This window comes from Scophthalmus maximus, chromosome 11 (assembly GCF_022379125.1).
Source record: "Scophthalmus maximus strain ysfricsl-2021 chromosome 11, ASM2237912v1, whole genome shotgun sequence".
Taxonomy (NCBI): domain Eukaryota; kingdom Metazoa; phylum Chordata; class Actinopteri; order Pleuronectiformes; family Scophthalmidae; genus Scophthalmus; species Scophthalmus maximus.
The window spans coordinates 20203796-20224769 of record NC_061525.1 but is presented as its reverse complement, the minus strand read 5'-3'; positions in this window follow the sequence as shown (position 1 = coordinate 20224769).

The following is a 20974-nucleotide window of genomic DNA, read 5'->3' as shown; positions in this document are numbered from 1 at the left end:
GTGTGTGTGTGTGTGTGTGTGTGTGTGTGTGTGTGTGTATGTGTACACCCACTTTCCTCAGCAAGGTCACATGGTGGCTGTGCTGGACTGGGATTGAAGGCTTGTTGCTACAGTGATAAGCCAGCCGGTAATATCTCTAAGCACAGCCAGGATTAATCTGCGGACAGATGGCTGGCTGCTCAGCGTCACTTCCTGAAACACACACACACACACGCACACGGGATTCATATTCACCATTATTCTCCTCTAAACCTTTAACACCACCATCACCTTCACTTCCTCTTGCACGCAATCATACAATGTAGGCACACACATGCACACACAGACGCACACACGCAAACACACACACACGCACACACGCACACACACACACAAAGATTATCATCATCATCATCTTCCGCACACCAATAAGAAACCAAGATCAAAGCCATCTTTTAATATGTTTTCAGACATGAAATGTGTTTGCCGTTCACATACGAGGAGATCATCTGAGTCGGATGCGTTCACAACAGCAGGAACATTGAGGTGAGGGGTGGTGGTGCCTGGGTATAGTGCCAATTCTCTTGCCGGCAGGAAAAGTAGTAGAAAATGTCCGGACCTCACAGGCTGTCCGAAAGCTGCTCCAAGGATCATCATCTTTGCAGCAGCCTTCACGGTCGCCATCATTTCTCCTCCTCATCGTCCTCCTCACCTCACCACAACCGCCACTCCTCCCCCCCTCATCATCACATCCATTACCGCCCACTATCATCTGAAACACCACTGCCATTACCTTAATCCATCCTTGTCCCATTGGGATCAATACACTCCTACGGCCATTAAATCGCCCACGTGTGCATCGTCGTTCATCAACAAATCTTCATGATAATGGAAGCAGGACCTCAGTTCACGGCTCGGGGGGTTTGTGTCCGCGCCTCATCCGCACAAAGAGTTCTTGCTTTACTGACTTGAGAATATCCCTAAAAACGTGGAGGTGAGCAGCCCACCGTGTGAACAGAGGGTTGGATCTATCGTGGCGTGATTCTGTGGACACGTGGTTTCTGTCGAGGGTTAACAGGTTCATTCATACATTGGTTGTGTGTTTACCTAAAGTACGGTGATGCAACAGAAATGCAACGAGCATCACGACAGCTGTACATCAGAGACGGATGAGTTACAGACACTGAACTCTTTGGTCTGTGCAGCTCTGGACCAAATCATAAATATTAATTGCTGCTATAATTACTACTAGCGCATGTGATGTTGCTGCTGTTGTTGCTTGATAATAATCACCTTCACCAAGGAGGTAATGATTTCACCCCTGTCCGATTGTTTGCTGGTTTGTAGGACTTTCTTTAACATTGAGAGATAGGGCATTTTTTTATTGGCATTTTCACCAATTTCCCAGAGAGTAATTCATGGATGTTGACGTAAATTACATGGCACATTTAGGGGACTGATATCGATATTTGTGTACGGCTTGATTCAATTAAACAGGACTGTTGGGCCTTGTTGGTGGTTTTCACAAGTGCAATTCAACGTTTTCGCGCCTGTCCGTTTGTTTGTATGTTGGTTGGTTGGTTGGTTGGTTGGTTTGTCATCAGGATTACGCTACTGAACAGATTTCCATGAACCTTGGTGGAAGGATGAGACGCGGGCCAAAAAAGAACCCATTAGTTTGTCACTGATCCAGACAAAGGTGCAGATCCAGATTTTTTTTCTCTTCACTTTCTTGCATGGATGATGCATGGATGTTGATGGGGGGAAAATCCATCTTATTTAGGAGACTGATATCTTGGAGTGTGTCGATTTGGTTTAGCTTGATTGTATTTAAGGGGACTTGGTTGAGGTATGCGCTCTACAGAGTGACATTCTGGTTTGTTAAGAGAATGTATAAAGGTTCCCTCTCTGCCTGACACTGATGTTTACCCTTTTTTTTGCCATGAGCATCATGACCTATAGCAGGAGTTATCCAAAAGCATTGTGGGCAATCTAGGACATATCTAGCTGAAGTAGAAAAAACAAGGAAAGTGGATTGAAAAAGTAAAATCCATATCTTTTTACAGGGATGTTTTCTTTACATTAATTAGCAGAAGATGAACTCCCGCAGCTGCGATTCGCTATAACATGTCTGCCATTAAAATAATGTGTTTTATCAAAGCATTGTGCCCAGTGTGCCATTGTGACTGAAATCCTCTCTGACTGAAATCCCAACTCAATATAATTAAGAGAAACCTTTTAGCTGTGTATACGCCGCATTTCACTACTATGTGTGAAAGCATTTTAATAGGAGCTTTACAGTTGTGTATGTGAGCTTGTAATTTCTCAGTTATGTATGAAAAAGCTTGTCCCATGTTTGGTTGGCAGTACAGTGTGTGACTGAGTTTGTTTTCATAGTTCTGAATAATGTCTCCGATGGCCCCTCATAGTTTACAAGATGACCTCATAGAGAGACACCAGAGGCAGAGAAACAAAGAGCTGACGGAGGCAACTGGAGGGAGATGACTTCAAGTTAGCAGCCAGCTAACAACTGAATCATAATGACTGAAAGCCAGTTCCTATACACATACTGAACCACAATAATTGTTTGACCTCTTTGTCTTTCATTTAAATGAAAATGTAGAATTTATATCTTCGAACTGAACCACTGCTTTTCAAACTACGGGTGTCCATGAAGTGACGGGGCTGTGGGCAAAGCAAGGAGGCAAGAGAGTCATCACCATAAACATGAACCCATATGTGACACTGATAAAGACTGCACGAGAAAGGACAGAGGAGATGATGAGAATCAAGGAGTAAATAAAAACTGTGCGAGAGTGGGAAGAGGAGCAGTGGTTCGAGAGTCGATGCTGAGCAAGGACGCAGAGAAAGAGGGGAGGAAGCAGGGGGAACAGTACTGTTGACGATAAAAACAGGGAAGAAGAGAAGAAGGCTCGAGGATGAGAGACAAGAATGGCCTGCAGCAATGTTTAGCAGGATGGGAGAAGATGGAGGAGATATGCAAAGACCAAGGATGAAGCCTGGAGGCAAAGGAGAGGCATAGAGCAGGGAGGCAGGAAACAAGGTGAGGATGAAGGGGAAACGAGGAGGAGGCGGAAGACAGAAGAATTAGAAAAAAGTAAGAAAGAGAATGAGGATGCAAAACAAAAACAAGATGTGTGCTATAGGGAAAGTATGGAGGAGGAAAAAAGAGAGGGGTGATGGAGAGAGAAAGTGAGAGGTCTAAGAGGGCTACTGCAGCCGCAGAGCTGGAGTAAGAGAACATGGGAACATGCTGGCTGTTCTGCCTGGCTGCCTCTGCTCTGTCTTCAGGGAGAGCAGCTGAGGAGGAGGAGGAGGAGGAGGAGAGGAAGAGGAGGAGGAGTGGGGCTGCTTTAGGATTGAACACAAAGCAGATATGGTAAGAGAAAGCGGTTTGGGAGGGCAAGGGAGGGCAAGGGAGAAATGGGAGGGTTTGGTGAGGAGAGAGTCAGAGAAGAGATGCTTCATTGAGGATGATGAACCGGCTGACAAGTTGTTAACACAAAAGTGGCCTTCTGAGGGAGAGCAGGGAGAGACAAATTGACAAAGACGGAGGGAGGGAGGGAGGGAGGGAGGGAGCACTAGGATTGTGGAACTAAAATGGAAAGAAAGATAGAAAAGAGTTGGAGAGAGAGCAAAAGTGGAAGAAGTGAAAAAAATAAATAATCTGAGAATAAATAAAGAGTGAAAGGGACTGGAGGGAGCGGACAGTAGGAGAGGACAGTAAGTCACGAGAGGAGAGGGCGAGGGAGAGAGAGAAGAAGAGGAGGAGGAGGAAAAAATAAGGAGGAGAGAGAGAACCGTGTCAGAGTGATTGTGAGACGGCAAGGCAGTAGCTCAGGGCAGGGTGAGAGGAAGTGATGCGTTCACTAACAGGAAGGAGCAGATCTCGGCGGCACGCGCCAATCAAACACCAGTCCTCCCAGGCGCCCTCCTTGACCGCCAGCACGAATACATTACCAGCACGTGCACACACACACACACACGCACACACACAGACACACACAAACACACACACACACACACACACACACGCACACACATGCACTCAGATACACACACACATACAGACACTATGAAGCACTGAGGGGATCCCTGTACCACTTCTACACTTGTGCCCTCTTGAACAGACATCTAATAGACACACAGACATATTAACACACACACACAGTCACACACGCACACACACACACAGGTCAGTTGGCAGGCCTTCAGTGGCACGACACTGAGCCCAGTGTCTGGATCACTGTTCAAGCACCACTGAGCCACAGTCCATGTCTCTACACGCGATATATATACAGTATAACATATATTGCAGCTATGACATGACATGAACATCACATACCATGAGCCTTAAGTAAAGTGTACATCACACACCAAGGCTAAAGCTCGCATGTTACACAGTAACACAACAGTTAACAGAGCCATGCGCTGTATTGCATCTTTCTAAAAAAGTTTGTGATCTTAAGATTCTTAAGTTACATTTCGAGCACTGTTGGCAGGTCGCCAGGGGTGGAAGAAGTAGTCAGATCGTTTACTTAAAAGCAGGCATACCACTCTGTAAAAATACTCCATTACAAGTAAAAGTCCTGTGTTCAAACAATATATAAAAATGGACGTAGTCACCGGGTCCAGAAAATGAAGGGAATGCGGACAGGCCCGTATCCAGCAATACCGGGGTCAATTTTTTTTACAAATTTCCCTGATCTAAATATGCACATTTAAAGACGTTAGGATAATTCCAATGTTACCTAATCATGCAATTAATCAGCTAGCCGAGCATATAGGGTAACATTAACATTCACTCAAGTGAAGCTTACTAACGTTACGTTTCCAGTAGACATCAGTGGCCACTGCACTGTTTCAATGCAACGCAACAGCAAGGGAGCTTTTCGTCAGGTGTCTGTCTGGAGATGGATGGCATTGAAAAAGTTAAATTCTACTAGTTAAATTCAAATCATTCACCGCCTACTCATGAGCAACGACAGTGGTGGTGATCAGACCGAGGAACAAGTCGTATCCTGCCGTTGCTTAGTGTATTTTAGGCAGTTAAACCCTTTTTTTGGGGGGGGGGGAATAATACCGAGGTCCGGACTTCGGTGTCCTCAACGGTAGATACGTACATGAATGTGCAAGTCCTGTATTCACAGGAATCAACTCCAAAGGTTTCCCCATGTTGCTCTGTTTCTGCCGAATGGGCAAGAAGGAAGTTGAACTTGATAAGCGAAATCGTTGCGTTTCAGAATTTTCAGTCATTAAATCCCAATCTAAGTCTAATTTGGTGAATACCAACTATTTTCAACCGCCACACAACAACTGGAGCCATGTTGCCTGACACATGCTAACTTAAAACTATCGAATAGCGGCAGTTTTGATCTGTTTAGACATAATGATATTGTGTTGATCTGTTTTCCTTCCCTGTTCTTCATGGTTTGGTTCAGACCAAAGTGTATTTGTGTATTCCATGGAAACCTGGTGTCACACAGCACATCATACATTAGACTCATTTTGACATGTTTGGTACAGTCTGTTCCTCTCGTGTGCCCGTTCCGAAATCAATCCATTCCCTCTCGTGATGACATTGACGCGGGGCCAAACCGCGGTGTTTCAGCATTTAAATGATATCATTAATTTTGCTGCCGTCCAGTAGTGTTTGAGTGATCTGAATCATTACAAACTGATTGACTCCAGGCATAAACTATCAGCTATCTGTGAAAAAATACCTGTCACCCACTGGATCAGCCCTTTTATCTTTTCTGCCGTGAAATAATCATTTTACCGTCATTCAAACGCGTTGCACACCAGCGGTTGTACTTGTACGTGTAAGTACTCTTCTGTCATTCGTTCTCTGAGTCAGTGGAAGAAAGAAAGAATGAAAGAAAGAATATACATGGCGTTTTATATCATGTGTCCACCTCAACGTTGATATCATGTCAAGCACAGGAAAACATGTGCGGCAGTTTTACCATGCACAGAGGATGCGGGAGACCAAATATATCCATTTTTACGGGGGACCAAAGAATAAACTGAAGGAAGTGTGCGCAGGCGGTGGCAAAATGTCAATAATTTGTGGTGATATTCCACTTCCACAAACAGTTGTAAAGACCAGACGCAACACGCAAACCTGTCCTCCGGAGAGCAGGAAACTAAATATAAACAGAACGACGTGTGCCAGGTCCCATGACACTTTTTTAAACAATGTGCAGAAGGTGCTGAGAGACTGCACCTTCTGTTCTCACACGGAAGACTCGTGACGGTGACAGTCAGTATTTTCATTCATGTTTACCGTCTTAAATTTTTGATACGTACAAGTGGAAGCTCTTTAAACGCACAACACGTCAACATTTCCATTGTATGTGGGACTATGTGCATTTCCATTATCCTTATCGTATTAAATCCTCTTGTGTGACCTTCATGGTGTTATATAGACTTCAAATGGCAGGTTGTGATCCATTGCGCAAATATGGCATATTCAACCTGACATGCCCTTTAAAGCAGCCTGATTCTAAATGTCTCCAGCAGGCACTTACACTGCATACTGTGTGAGTCATGAATATGAGGAAATTCCTTTGATCCAAGAATTTATCTTAAACTGTACTGCCTTTCAAACATAATACATTTGACAGTGATATTGGGCAACTGACCAGTAAAAAAAAAAAGTCATTCTTCGTCATTAACGTCAGGTCTTTGTCCTTAATCTACTCCATCCCTTAAAGTAGATTTATGAATTATTGACCCTCTCTGAGGGAGTCTATTGTTTTGGCCGTGGTGTCACTGCAGCTCAGACTTTACATCCCACCGTTTTCTCTCCTTCGGTGGGATTATACACAACGGACCTCATTGATAAAAATGTTCTCTTTGAAGCCCACAGTCTAAATCAGTCCCAAGGTTATGATTTCATTTCAAAGAAACTCTTAATGCGATGGCAGCCGAGCTCGCAACCACGCCTGTCACACTAACAAAAGGCATTTTGAGACTTTTGCTGAGCTTTGATCATTCATCTTCCCACACACTTAGCCGCTGAACACATTCCCAAAGAGCTCACATGCTGTAGTCTTGTTTTTTCTTCTTATTTTCTTTCTTTCTAAATTTAATCACCTATCAAAAGCTAAAAATAAGTGCCAGCAATGTCCATTTGATATCTTAATACCTTATTTGTTTGTCGTCACGGTCGCTGCAATGATTGCACACTGAAATCCAGGGATACAATTCCAAGAAGACGTTTTATAAATGAGGTCCCAGTGTTTCCTTACATAATGCCCAGGAACAGAGGGGACAGTGGACATTAGACAGGAGCTCTTTACAGGGCCGCTGGACTGTGTCTGCTAAGTGCTTTCAGGGAGACAGCGGCACTGACAAGCGCACATATACAAGCTTACACATAGACACATATATGTATCCGTGCACAAGAACATGTGCATGCACCCGTTCCCGTCCCACTTGAACTTACCCCTCTCTCCACACAATCCATCCACCATCCATCTACACAGCACACTCACCTTATATAATCCCCGCCACTCGAGATCATTACAGGGGCTTTAGATCTCCAATCCGTCACTTTAACAGCATCTCCAGTCCCTGGTACTTTGTTTAGGGTAAGCTGGGTGATGTGGTACAGGCACACACACACAGAAAAAAAATCTTGGATGCTGGTGCTCTGGACTGTGCCAGGAAAGTTCACTTCCCTCACACAGTGCAGTTTAATACACCACATCCCTGAGAGAGAACAAAGACGGAATCTTGAGGGGTAAGCCCTCGCCACTTTTTTTAATTACATCATCTCATCAGACCAAAGGGGGGGAAAGGAAGGGCAAAATGTTTTTGTTTTTTTACATGAGGCATTTTGTTCCTTCATTAGTTAGGTTACAGTCGCTGTCAGGAAACGAGGGCAGAGGGAAACGGACAAGGGTGGAAGAAGAAGAAGTACATGTACCAAATACAACAATGTAAAGTACATCTACTGCATTTATAACTGTGCAGAACTATTCTAAGAACATTTTTTATCATTTCTTAAAAGTTATCATGTAGAAAATCAGACCCTGCGCGATTGAAATATTATTACATATGGCCTGAGATTAAACTGATGCATGTAAATCATATTTATAAGAAGTTTTAGGTCGTTAATCCACAAAGAGTCAGGCTCCTCCAAATGGTCACAGGATAAGTCTCTCTTTCAAATGTTTTATTCAAGCTTATTGAAAGGGATATACATTTAAAACTTGTATACAGTATAGTTTTCAACATGCTCTTTTGACGTGAAAATAGAATCATATATTATAGAAACAGAATATGAACCGAATAATAAGTAATACACGTGAAAAAAAACAAAAAAACAGCAACAATTTAATTTAAGAATATATCAAAGAAGAAATAAACGGAATAAGTCGTAAGGCTCAGGATTTTTCTTTGATTTTTTTTTTTTGTTTGTACAATTTTAGATACTTCTACCTCTTTAGGTGGAGAAGTCAAGAGCGGAAATGTCTCTTGATGTGTCAAAGGGAACAGAAACTGTATTTTTATAAGGGGCCACAAGCCAAAAATATAGTATATGATAATAACTTGTCTTTGTCTTTTTTTTCTCTGTGAAGAAGAAAGAGAATGAGAGTTATCCATTCATCCATTTACTATTCATAATAAAATGGCTGCTATCGGCCACTTAGTTGCTGATGTAACATCACAGCAGAGTCTGCGTTGCATTATAAAGACCTGTCAGTCCAAATATGAGTTCACCATCTGTTGAGTCATGTACTATGTGGCGGGACATGCATGATTCATCCGCATATTTTTGTTCAGTCAAAGTGGATAGAGGTGATTTTTGTACACATTTTTTTTTCCAGTGAACATGTTTCCTCCTGAAAAAAAGGTTAGGACATAAGATGTGTCACCTCAGTTCCCTGTAATTTCACAACAGTCGGTCATTTGAATTTGGATGTTGCCGTGAGCGAGAGCCAGCCTTCAATAATTCTTTTTCCCTGTAGGGAGATGGAAGTCGGACTGGATGGACAGACAGATGGTCCGATGAGTCAGCTGCCTCCTCAACAGAGGAAAAACAGCTGAATGTCAGGAAGAACCAGGAGAACTACTGAGATTTGTGTGTGACTGACGTGAACTCTGAGACAAAGGTGAAACATGTCCATGTACATTCCACACACACACACACACACACACACAAACACATACACACATTATACATTCATACATATTCACTTCCAAATGTTTATCAAGCCCGAGGGCAAAGCCAGAGTGAGTTGAATAAAACAAGACCGCAAACACATTATATTAAATTCAGTGGCGGATCCTTTGCTTAAGTGCAAGTAGCAATGTGCAGCAATGTAAAAACACTCCATTACAAGAAAAGGTCCTGCAGGAAAAATGCAGTTTTTAAGTAAGAGCACGGGTTTGGTCCCTCTGACTGTTCACTTTTATTTGTTGGTTGGTTGTCAACAGGATTACACAAAAACTACAAAATGGATATTGACATCAAACTTGGTGGGAGGATGTGACACGGGCCATGAAAGAACCCATTACATTTGGTGCATTGTTTTTTATTTTTTATTTTTTATGTATTGAGTATGTAACAGATGTGTAGCAGAAATAAATGACTGACTTTCCTACTGCAGTCTGCTCCAGCATATGTCAGACGGTCACTTCTGAATTACTGGGACAAACTATTGGCCACGAGCAAGGACAATGCACACGGTGTGTGTGTGAGTGAGTGTGTGTGTGCGTGTGTACGTGCGTGCTCGCGTGTGCTTGCGCAAATGGTTGGGTACATAATTATTCTTACTCCATGCTCTTGTATGGTTTTGCATTCATAATCTTGATTGATCATGAATTTTTTACACATTTACATTACATTTCAACTTCAAATTTCCCCTCGTCATGCATTATTAACAGAAGTGAGGCTTGCATGACTCGACCGGGTTCATTTTGAAGTCGCCGTACACACTGAGCATTGCTCTTGTTTGACACCAAAAGATAGACTAAGAGACGAGAGGAAGTAAAATCATCTGTGGGGGGAGAAGGTTGCCCAGAACCTCTGGACTTCAACTTCTTCTATTTGTGCAGACTGCAGGAGAGATGCTGGGGTCAAGAAGAGGAGCCTCTCTCATCATTAAATATGTGTTTATCTTCAAAATGAAAAAGATGAATATGATATGATATGTGATGTTTTAGATTCCTCCAGTATGAAGTCGTTGTTGCGTGCAGAACCTGTATTGTCTGTGTCAAGATTCTGCCTCATTAAGAACAATCTTGTGGACTTTTGAGACTTTTAACATTTGTGTACTTTTTGTTATTCTTTTGCGAACTTTATATATATATATATATATATATATATATATATATATATATATATATATATATATATATATATATACATATATATATATATATATATATATATGGTCATGTGTCATCCAAGTGGCATCCCTCAAGTTTTACCTTTGGCAAGCAACATCTTGTTTTGTTTTTTAAACCAGAAGAAATTGTTACCCCTCCCTGTAGTATTTACCCACTGTATCTGCCGGTTCGTCTCGATACCTGGGTTTTAAGGTTCATTAGCATTATCATAAGCATTATTTTGTCTGCAGTTTTATTGTTTAGACCTCTGCAGATCTTTGGACTGAGTCCTTTGTACCGAACCTGCTGTAATTTAAGGACCACGATTTGATCGCTAATTTGCCTCCAGGTCTACATTCGGGTCCCGGCACCATTTCTTTGCGATACAATATACCTATTACAATAAAGTTTATTGAAGAAAAACGTCACTGATATTTTCATAGAATGCATAAGAAAATGACATCCTGGTTACGTATGTTTATGATTCAGAGTCTAGAAGACTGTGTTTGCTTCCAAATACAGGTGGTTAAATTCAGCTCATGTTTCCACAGTTTTATGGTAAACAGCCCGAGGGGAAAGAAGCGGGATGGGGAGGGGCGGTTGGAGGTGACAGAAGAGAAACCAGGCGCGGTGGATGAAGATGAGCAGAAGAGCTGATGGCTGCAATATGTGCTTCATCCACTGTTCAACTTGCCGCCCGGTGCTCGCATGACATGGAAATCATTTCTGGGCTAGTATTAATTAATTAGCTTTCAACCTCTGCGCTTCGACATGATGAAGTAGCCTCTGACGGCACGCATGGACGGAGCATCCAAATGGTGGGATGACGAGAGGGAGAGGGAGAGAGGGAGAACGGGAGGGTGGAAGAGAAAATGAGAAGCTGGCGAGCAATTTTGAACGTGCGAGCACAAGTCATTCTTTACATTATTACTCAGAATAAAAAAAAAAAAATGAATTCCCTCATGAACGTCGACGAGAACACGGCAGGGAGGGAGAGTGATGGGGAGGAGAGTGAAGCTGATGAGTGAGGTCGAGCCGCGAGGATGGGTGCACGGCTGGGTGAAGGGTGAAGGAGGAAATTGAAGAGACGTTAGGGGGGCTGTGTGTGAGAGGGAACAAATGAGCAGCAGGAAGAGGGAGGAGAGGACCCTGACAACGCGGCGAGGCAGGGGGTGAGAAGGACGAAGACAGATGGACAGATAACAATGCCGGGAAACGCCATGAGGATTGACTTTGTTTATATGCTGCTATCTGTTGGCACGAGGCCAATCGTATCCGGCAACCATCGTAATGAGTAATGTCGGGATGCAGGGTTGTGCTTTCGTGTCAGCGTATGAGATACGGCTGTGCGATCTGAAAACATTCACTTGACGTATTGTGTTCCGCGTGGGGTTCAGCCGGCAGTCACAGGATGAATCGGGGGATCAGTGGAAGAGAAAGAATGACAAATCTTCTCAGCTCATCCATATGACATTAGTTTCTGTGACATCATGATGATGATGTCATTCCTACCATATGATCATAACTAATTTTTTCGATCTGAATATCAGCTTCAGGTGGTGTCTATGGTCCAATAGGACGCAGAGACACCTGGAGAAAAATAAAAAGCATTTTCCAATTATGCATGACGACTTCTCCCTGATGTCACTTATATATGACATCCTAGGTTGGGGAATTCTTTTCTTTTTTAAATCAATATGAGCTTTAGACAATCTCTCTATTATTTTCAGAGATATAATTTGGAAAATGTGTATTTCGGTGCATATTTTTGTCGACCACAACCTTTGACCGCTCCAAAAGTTAATCAACTGGAGATAAACTCCCAAGTAATAATCCCACCAAGTTTGGTGAAAGTCCCCCCCCCCCCCCCAATACAGTACATTTGGGGGATATCTTATTTTTCAGTAAATCTTCCTACTCTTACTCAGAGGCCGATGTGGAGCAGATGTTTGCAGTTGTTGTTTGTAACACGACACAGAGGCGACATTTAGGAAGGTTAATTACGGTGAAAAACTTAACGGCCTGTGATAGTGACAATAATAATGCAATTAAAAATAATAAAATTAACTATCAAACTAACAGTTGTCGCCCCGCTTCACAGGGCTGTGACATAACACATCTGCAGCCAACACACGCCTCATTACTTAAATACTCTGATTTATGGCAGTTAATGAGCAACAGAAGTTGAGAGTCAATAGTCAAGAGTCACTGTCACATTGACTGTAAATCTGACGCACCCATCACTGACTTTACGAGCTGCTGCGGCGGCGTTCGTTCGTTCGGCTGTGAAAAGGGGAATGTTAGTGAAGAGAGGCTGAAGTGTGCTGACATATCAAATCAGTGTTATTTAAAAAGCCAGAAATCACAAGTTTTTTTGTTTTGTCTTTTAGCTCAGAGGGCTTTTAATGACGTCACTTCGACGCGGTGAGAAAAGGATCTCGCGGCTTTTAACAAGTCCGTTCGTGGAATCCTCGAGGGAGCTGATGTTCCAGTCACTTCGCGAGTGATGGAAGGTCGTGAAGGGGAAATGTTCAAAAGTGGTACGGCTGAAGCATTCTCGCCGTCCGGCAGCTCCACGTGGTGACTGCCAGGCTAACAAACTTTTGAAAAATAGCTGTTGATCTACGGCTGCATAATGGGCAGAGTGAGGGTAAATCGCATCTGCTTCAAATTCTGATTTATCTACTTCAAATCATGGACTTCATGAGGGTCGTGTCATATGTCAAATTATGTACATGTCTAAAAAGTTTTCATAATGATTTACGTTATTACTGTACATGAAAATCACTGCTGTTGGCAGGTCTGGCGTTACTGCCAGCTCAACCTCACATTAACAAAGAACTAGTTTATTCTGGTCACCTCCGAGAATTCATTTGATAAATAATTTATTTGGGAAAACATAATCGACAGATTTCTCTGTGTAGCTTCTCTCAGACATGCGACACCAGATATGCAAAGGTGTATTATTAGAGTTGATCCTCTAAAGGTCATGTTCACAGTTACGTACAGAAATGTAACAAACACTTTTAAATTTAACGTAAAAACAATTCCCAGTCTAAATCATGTCATTTTTTATTTAAAAACCATTACTTTTTTCTCCCCACAACCATCTGGCGAACCTCTGAAAGTGGTATGAAGGAAAACCCCACCTCGGCTTCGAGAGGTTATTTAATCACAGTGAGGAGAAGCACAAATTGCTCGGTTGACACGCAGCCCAGAGTCTATTATCAGTCTAATGAAGCTGCAGCGCAGTGAAATGACACAGCCGTGATCGATGACACCAGGACTGAACGGCCAGAATTTGAAACATGTTATCAGTTATTTATGATTTGCGGCTCGTTCTTTGAATCTCGTCTCCTTTGTTCCTTCTTTTCTGACATGTATTCGTACGCGCGCTTATTACGTTCCACAGGCAAACGTCTATATATTCTGCTGACAAAGACCGAGGGAAGGAGAGATTAGGGCTGTATATGCATGAACGGAAACGATAAAGCATGACCTTGATTTATACATTAATAAAAAAAAAACATGAGAGGAGAGATGCGGGAGGAGGAGTAGATTGCTTTGGTGTGAAGAGGGAAAGGGAAAGAAAATGGAAAAGGAAAGAACTACAATAGAAAGTTGTGACAAGATATAAAATGACTGAGATGTATAATGTATTGAGGCTAATTAAGCAACATCTATCTGTAGCCATAATGTAAAACATGTAATTAACTTTCTGACTCCAGTGAATGGATGTATCATACAAAGCACGGCATTAATACGATGGTTCATTAAAGTTCAAAATCGCCCTCTCAGGCCTATACAACTTCAACAATGTCGCATTGATACAGGTCTTTCTGTAACTAAAAATCCACAGTCATTGTTGACTACACAACCGGGTCACTCAAAAGTCACGCGGAGAAAAGAGCGAGCCAAGCAGACGACGTTTTGAGGTTGGTTTACAACGTGGATTTCGACGTATCATAGCTCATGTGGCTGCCGTGCAGAAAAAAGCCCTTTATTTCCTCTGCATTATTCATCCGCTGTCATGTATCTGACACTTTGAAAACTCTCTCCGACCTAATGGGAATACAGTATGTACGGTCGCTGTCTTACAGAAGGTGAAAGAGTCGAGAGAGATACAGAGCGATGGAGAGAAATATCTTTTTTTGATTACATTTATAGTATATAGAACTATATATATTATGAATATACTCAGACAAGAGTCTGGATGAGTGTGTGTGTGTGTGTGTGTGTGTGTGTGTGTATCATGATGTTCAAAGGATTTGGAGCAGTAGCCTGCTGCAACTTTTATTTCTGGTGTGAAGTCTCAGAGGAAGATCCAAGCCTCACTTTGTATTTTTTTTTTTCTCGCGGCCCACATCAATTACAGCTTCGCACTCAGGGTCGTCCACATGGGAGAGCACTGATCTCCACACAGCGGAGTTTAATGGCGTTGGTGTCATTTGTGCGCATGAGCCGGAGCCTCGTCTTCTCCAACGCCACATAAAGATTCAGAGCGAATTGCAGTGATTTTGTATTTATTTCTGTTTAATCAGCATTTTCCAGTCAATGCTGTCCCCCATCCTGTGACATGCTCCGCTCAGCTTCTGCTATCTTTGGCGCGTGAAGCTATTTCGAGAGACACCTCGCTTTCGAGATAATGGCACTTGTATAATTGCGCGGCACGTGCGGCGACTGGGCCGGTTTTTGGCGCGCAGTTTGTCACCATGGTAATTCATTCTGTCAATGGAAATTAGAACAGATGTGTGTGGAAAGAGCGATAACTAGATGATGATTACTGTACATACTCTCGTGCACACACACACACACACACACGAGGTACACAAAGGTGTTTTTGAAGAATTAACAAACGAAGGAAAGATAAGAGGACACGCACGTCACATTAATACTCACGCCTAATTACAGAAGACGAGTGAGCGAAGCAATTAAGATATATTGTGTGTAACTTGCGCTTCAGGAAAGAAAAATTGCTTCACACACGATTTAATCCTATTAAATTGATATTGCATTCACTAATACATTAGATTTAAAGCAGGTATGTAGAATGTTTGCACACAGGCGTCAACAAAAAACTTTACATCTATTTATGCTCCATCTGTACTTTAATCATTGAATTTGTCCCTTTGCTCGTTGTACCCCGGGTGCCCTCCATTCGCCCTGTCCGGCAATTTGAGCATTAAGCGACTGGCCCACTTTGGCCGCCCACTAATGTCTTTCCTGCCAAGACTGTGGGGATTTACAGACTCCGCTGGCCTGACGGGAGCTGCTCGAAACAAAACAACGTGTGTCCACATCTCTGCTGAAACAGTGGGAAGAGAGGTGGGAGCAGAGATAAAGAAACGAGAGAGCCAATCAATGGCTAGTGGCTTTCCCACAGGGCCATCACTTACTGCAACTCACAGTGAAAAGTGCAGAGCCACGGGGGAGCAACTATTAGGAAACCTCAGGCTTCATCTGCCAACGAAGCGGTTTGAAGCAGCCAGAGGAACAAAAATAGTCCTTTCTCTTAAATAGAGCGTCTGTTGACGAGCATCTGACAAGCGGCGACTAAAATTATCTGCCCATAATCACTTGCCACGGTCTAAATACTGCCAGTTTGTCTCTGCTGTGAACTCGACGACAGTCTGCCAAACACGTGGAAAGAAAATCAGTGGGTTTTATATCAACGCAGCAATGAATTTTTAAGGTGAAGGTGGAAGTGGAGAGGACGACGTATCACTCAGGGTTGTAACTAACGAATGTGTTTTACTATCAATGAATCCGTTGATTATTTTAAGATGAATAGTTTGATCAAAGTGCTGCACCTTGATTTGGATAAACATACTCAGGGTACATCCACACAACTACGTTGTCGAGTTGTCGAGCACCTACAGCGGACACGTTTGGAAATGCTACTCGCCCGTTTTAGTTTGAAAAACTCTGGGGCTTCGTTGCAGTGTAGACGGGCAAAAACGGAGACGTTTGGAAAAACGATGACGCGGTCACCCGCATACTACTTCCTGATTGGTTCTTATCAGTCACGACTCGACCAGCCGCCAAGGCAAAAAGAAATCCCTGCTCTTACTTTTCACCAATCGTTGTCTCTTGCTCACTGTGTTTTCTGTAACCAAGCAACCAACTGCAGAGTACAGACAATCTGCTTCCTGTTTACAAAGACACGCACGTGCCCAGTGTACGTGAGTGGTCACATGATATGCGTTTTCAGGGAATTACTACATCTGGATGGAGATGGTGTTAGAACCGTTTCTTCTCTGCAGTCACCACCAGTAAAGGCAAAACCCTGGCGCCTTCCATCTAGGCAGGTTCTTGTTACCTGATAACCTGATTGTTACCTTGAGCAAGAAAGTCAGTGAAGCACAACACGTAGAAACATGGCGTCTGGATGGGTCGTGCAGGAGACAGAACATTATGATAATTCTGATGCGGAAAACAGTTTTATCAACACTCCCACTCGCTCACTGTGACTTTTCCTGCTGTATACTCACATGGGCTCACTTGGACCTTTTCTAAAATGTTACTTTCTCACATATAGCCTCTCTGGACTGGATGTCTGGACTTCAGTGCAGGTCTGAAAGCAGCTTAAGAATCAAGCATTGTTTAACATTAAGAAGAAGCTATACTTTCTCTTTATGTCGCAGGAGGATGGCAAGCAAGTATCTTTGTACGGCCTTGATGGCCTCAAGCTTTAATCCACTGCATGGATCACTTTTCAAAAGTCCATTAAGGTTCAATGAAACATTCATCACGATAAACACACACAAGGGGATATGAATTCAGCGCACACACAAAAAAAGCATGCAAATAATATGAATGAAAATCCAATCAATAATGCATTAAGGGGAACTTCAAAGAGAGGTGCTTTTGAACTGAATACATGAATGCGTAGATCGATTTGTTTTGAGCTTCCAGCTGCGAGCGAAATATTTAACCTTTTAATCTCAGACTGAGCAGAATCTGCATGTCCTCGGTGTCAATGTAGGAGGCATGACAAATGTACCTGCGCACAAACGCACATATGTTGAATATGAATATTGTCTGTCCCTGCTGCTCAAGCATTGAAATGCTGCTCCAGTGAGCAATCCATCTATTCCACCATCCATCTCCTGATCAATTCATTCATTAATTCATTCATTCACTCCATCCGCCACGAGCTCTTTACTTCATTGGTCCAAATGTTCATTCAGCCAAGCCTTCAGTAATGTGATTTGCTCGGGCTGCGCACACAGACCACACACACACTCTCCCTTTACCTCTTTGCATCTCTAACTAATGACAAAGGACCTAATGTATCGTGGGCTAATCATTTTTTTCAGACTAAGCCAGCTTTAACATGTCATACATGTTCACATGTTTTAAACCACTGTACACACTGAACCCGATGACTACCATACCAAACCGCTGTGTTTGCGTCACCATCATCCACTGTCGCTTCTTCACTCCGTCAATCCTCTGCAAACACACATGAGGAGCACAAGCTGTAATCTCATTTGTTAATCGTTTGTTCCAGCAGGTGGGAGCTGTTGGTCACACGACTAACCCCGTGAGTGCGGGCGCTCGGGGAGGTCTGTGCATGTGTGTGTGAGATAGTCACAGTGTTTTTTCAAAGTTAATTAATATTGAACATGTCCAGATCACAACAAATTCAACACTGCACTTCCTTGGGCCCTTAAATGCAGATACCAAGAGTGAAGCCGATAAGATGAGCGGTTTTCGAGGTTTTGGAGCCACAAACACACACACACACACACACACACACTCACACACACACACACACACACACACACACACACACACACACACAAAGACAGACAGAGATTGTCTGTCAGACGAGTGGTGTTTCAAGCTTGTCTTCTCTGCTTGTGGTATTAAAAAGAAAATCCAGAGAATATTTGGAGGAAATTCGTGTGTTTCGAGCAACTTTGGCCTGGAGATGTAAAACGACATACATGAGCAGCAGATGCATATTGCAGCTTACCACCTTGAGACGGCTGATGTGGTTCATGTACTCTCATGCACCAGTCAAAATAATCTACATTGATTAGTTTTAGGTCAGGTTGAACCCCACCTCTTACCCAATGGCAGTTGATGATTGGCTCCAGTTCCCCCCCCCCCCCCCACAACCCTCTAAGGAGCAGCAGTATAGTTAATGGAGAGATGGAAGAAATTACTTCAGTAGTGATATGTTATCTCTTTTTTTTTTAACCCCCATTAGCTCCAAAGACACAATTCTGACCTCTGACTTCCCTGTGGACGAGGTCAAATTAATATAGTGTATTAATAAAGTGCTTTTGCGGTCAGAAAATCACTGCCTTATATGTTGTAACAAATAATGGAAAAATGAATCAAATAATGTTGCCATCATGATCTGTGTTTGTCAACGTGCCTTTGTCTGTTCTGCACCTTGAACACCAGATTATTGAGTCTTTTTTCCCATGAAGGCTGCGACTTCCCGCAGCAGTGAAACCAGACTACTTACCTGAGCGTGTCACAAACGCGCAGACACACACTGACACAGATTTGATTTGAAGCTCAGGCAAGAAAAATAATCAGCAGGCGGCAAAACATTGAACTGAAAAAGAAAGAAAAAACCCCAGCAGGAGTCCTAATGTGTTTTTTTCGCAGAGGTCTTTGAGGCATGCACTTCTGACACAATGACGAGCAATGGTAAACACAAACAGAGTTAGTTATTCTATTTGTGATGTTTAAAATTCTAATATTTAGGGGAACTGTTTAGAGCCATTAATAACACAGTCACAGTTCAAACAAGGTTCTAAACAACTCAAGAAACATCATCGACGTGTGACCGAAAAGGACAAACATAATAGTGGTACTACTTTGCTGCTATAAGCCGACCTCACAGACAACAATGAAAACATGACTCATGCAACTTAGCGAAGCCAAAGTTTTAGATTTACAAGTTCCAAAACAGTAGAAACTAAAGCAAATCGACACAGTTAGCAACTAGATACTGAACATAGTGAAGTATTTAGAAGCTAACGAGATAGATGTTTCCCTCAAGATCCGGTGGAGACCAAAAACAGAGCAAAAACAGAGTCAATTCTGGGACGTCCATTCCCTATGTGGCAAGAAACACGACTCCAAATGAATGAAAATGTTGCTCATAACTGTTGGGTGTGTAAATAATGTCAACTTAAAGGACCAGTGTGAATGATTTAGTGGTCCTCTACTGGTGAAGTTGCAAATATGCAGCCAAACACCCTCCCATTCATAGGTGCATATGAGAACCAACTGTGGCCTCCTGGTGTTTGGTTTGTCCGTGCTGGGCGTCTGTAGAAACATGGTGGTTCAACATGGTGGTATCTGTGGACGATGCATCTTTTTAAAGTGAATTTAGTCCCCTTCAAAGAACTCCCTCTGTGGAGTTTTTTAAATTACCATGCACCTCAGATTTTTTTCCGTTAAATTGTGTATGAAGTGTTGAATCATCGGGGGTTGTAAACTGTAGTCTTCATCCTCTGGCAATTCCTTCCTGCAGAATTCTTCAACACAGCGGCGATTTGAGGTCACCGGCGGAAAGTTCTGAAAGGTACAGAACCCGTCAAGGAAAAGAGAATTGGTGAACAGGGATGAATAATGAATACAGTTGCAACAAGACATAAGGAAAAGAGCTGGAGATGAAAAGAGAGTTTGACACTTTGACACAACATCTCTGACTCTGAGTTTGACTTCTGTGTTGGACGTCCTCTACAGAACAGGGGGAGCAGCAATGAGGGCGGGCCCCAGCGTGGGGAGGACACTGGAAATTGCCCCGAAAACATAAAGTTTGATTTGAGCGTCATAAATAATTGAAAGCATTTTTTGACAAAATTCTTTGAATAAAACCTCCCTGCATCATTTCATAATAGATTTAACCCTCTGAGCCCAGGCGTCATGTTATTAAAGTCCTCATAACATTTGATCAGTTTATGCAACTTGCAGTTTGTTTTGACGAGAAGCCAACCCTTGCTACTTTCCAGGCAGGGCTTCCGTGCGATCTTGTCCCTCTCAGACGATGTGTAGTGCGGCCTGGAACTTCAGTGTCTTATTGGAGACTTTGTACAACAAATTCCAGAATTTCCCCATCGTGGGACGAATAAAGGTATATCTTATCTTAACATGTCCATGATGATAAATCCAACATTAAATGACTTTTATGATCATTTTCCTCCCATTTTCCAAGACGTAAAAGGCTCCTGTTGTTGTTAGCGGACTTCTAGCCTTCCATTTTAAATCCACTTTACCAATCAGAGGCTTTGTTACAGATTTGTACCAATCAGACTCTGTGCCATTGCAGACACGAACTTCTTTGCAGACTGGGACAAGTGACTTTTGGGGTTGAAAAATCAAAGGACGTATTTGCATTAGTAAGAACTTTTTAGATTGTTTTATCTTATAGCCAAGTCTTCAAAGAACAGTTTTCAAGAGGGAAAAATCTGCATCATTGTTGTCTGGTGTGTCATTATAATGAATGTCTGTGAGATTTAATTTCCGTTTAGTTTTTTCTTTTGTCTTTATGGTCATATAACTATTTATACATTCATGTGATATCACAGAAGCAGTGTAACATATTCTGATAGCCCAGGTTGTCCTGAAAAAAGAAGACTGATATAACTTGACTGTACATTAC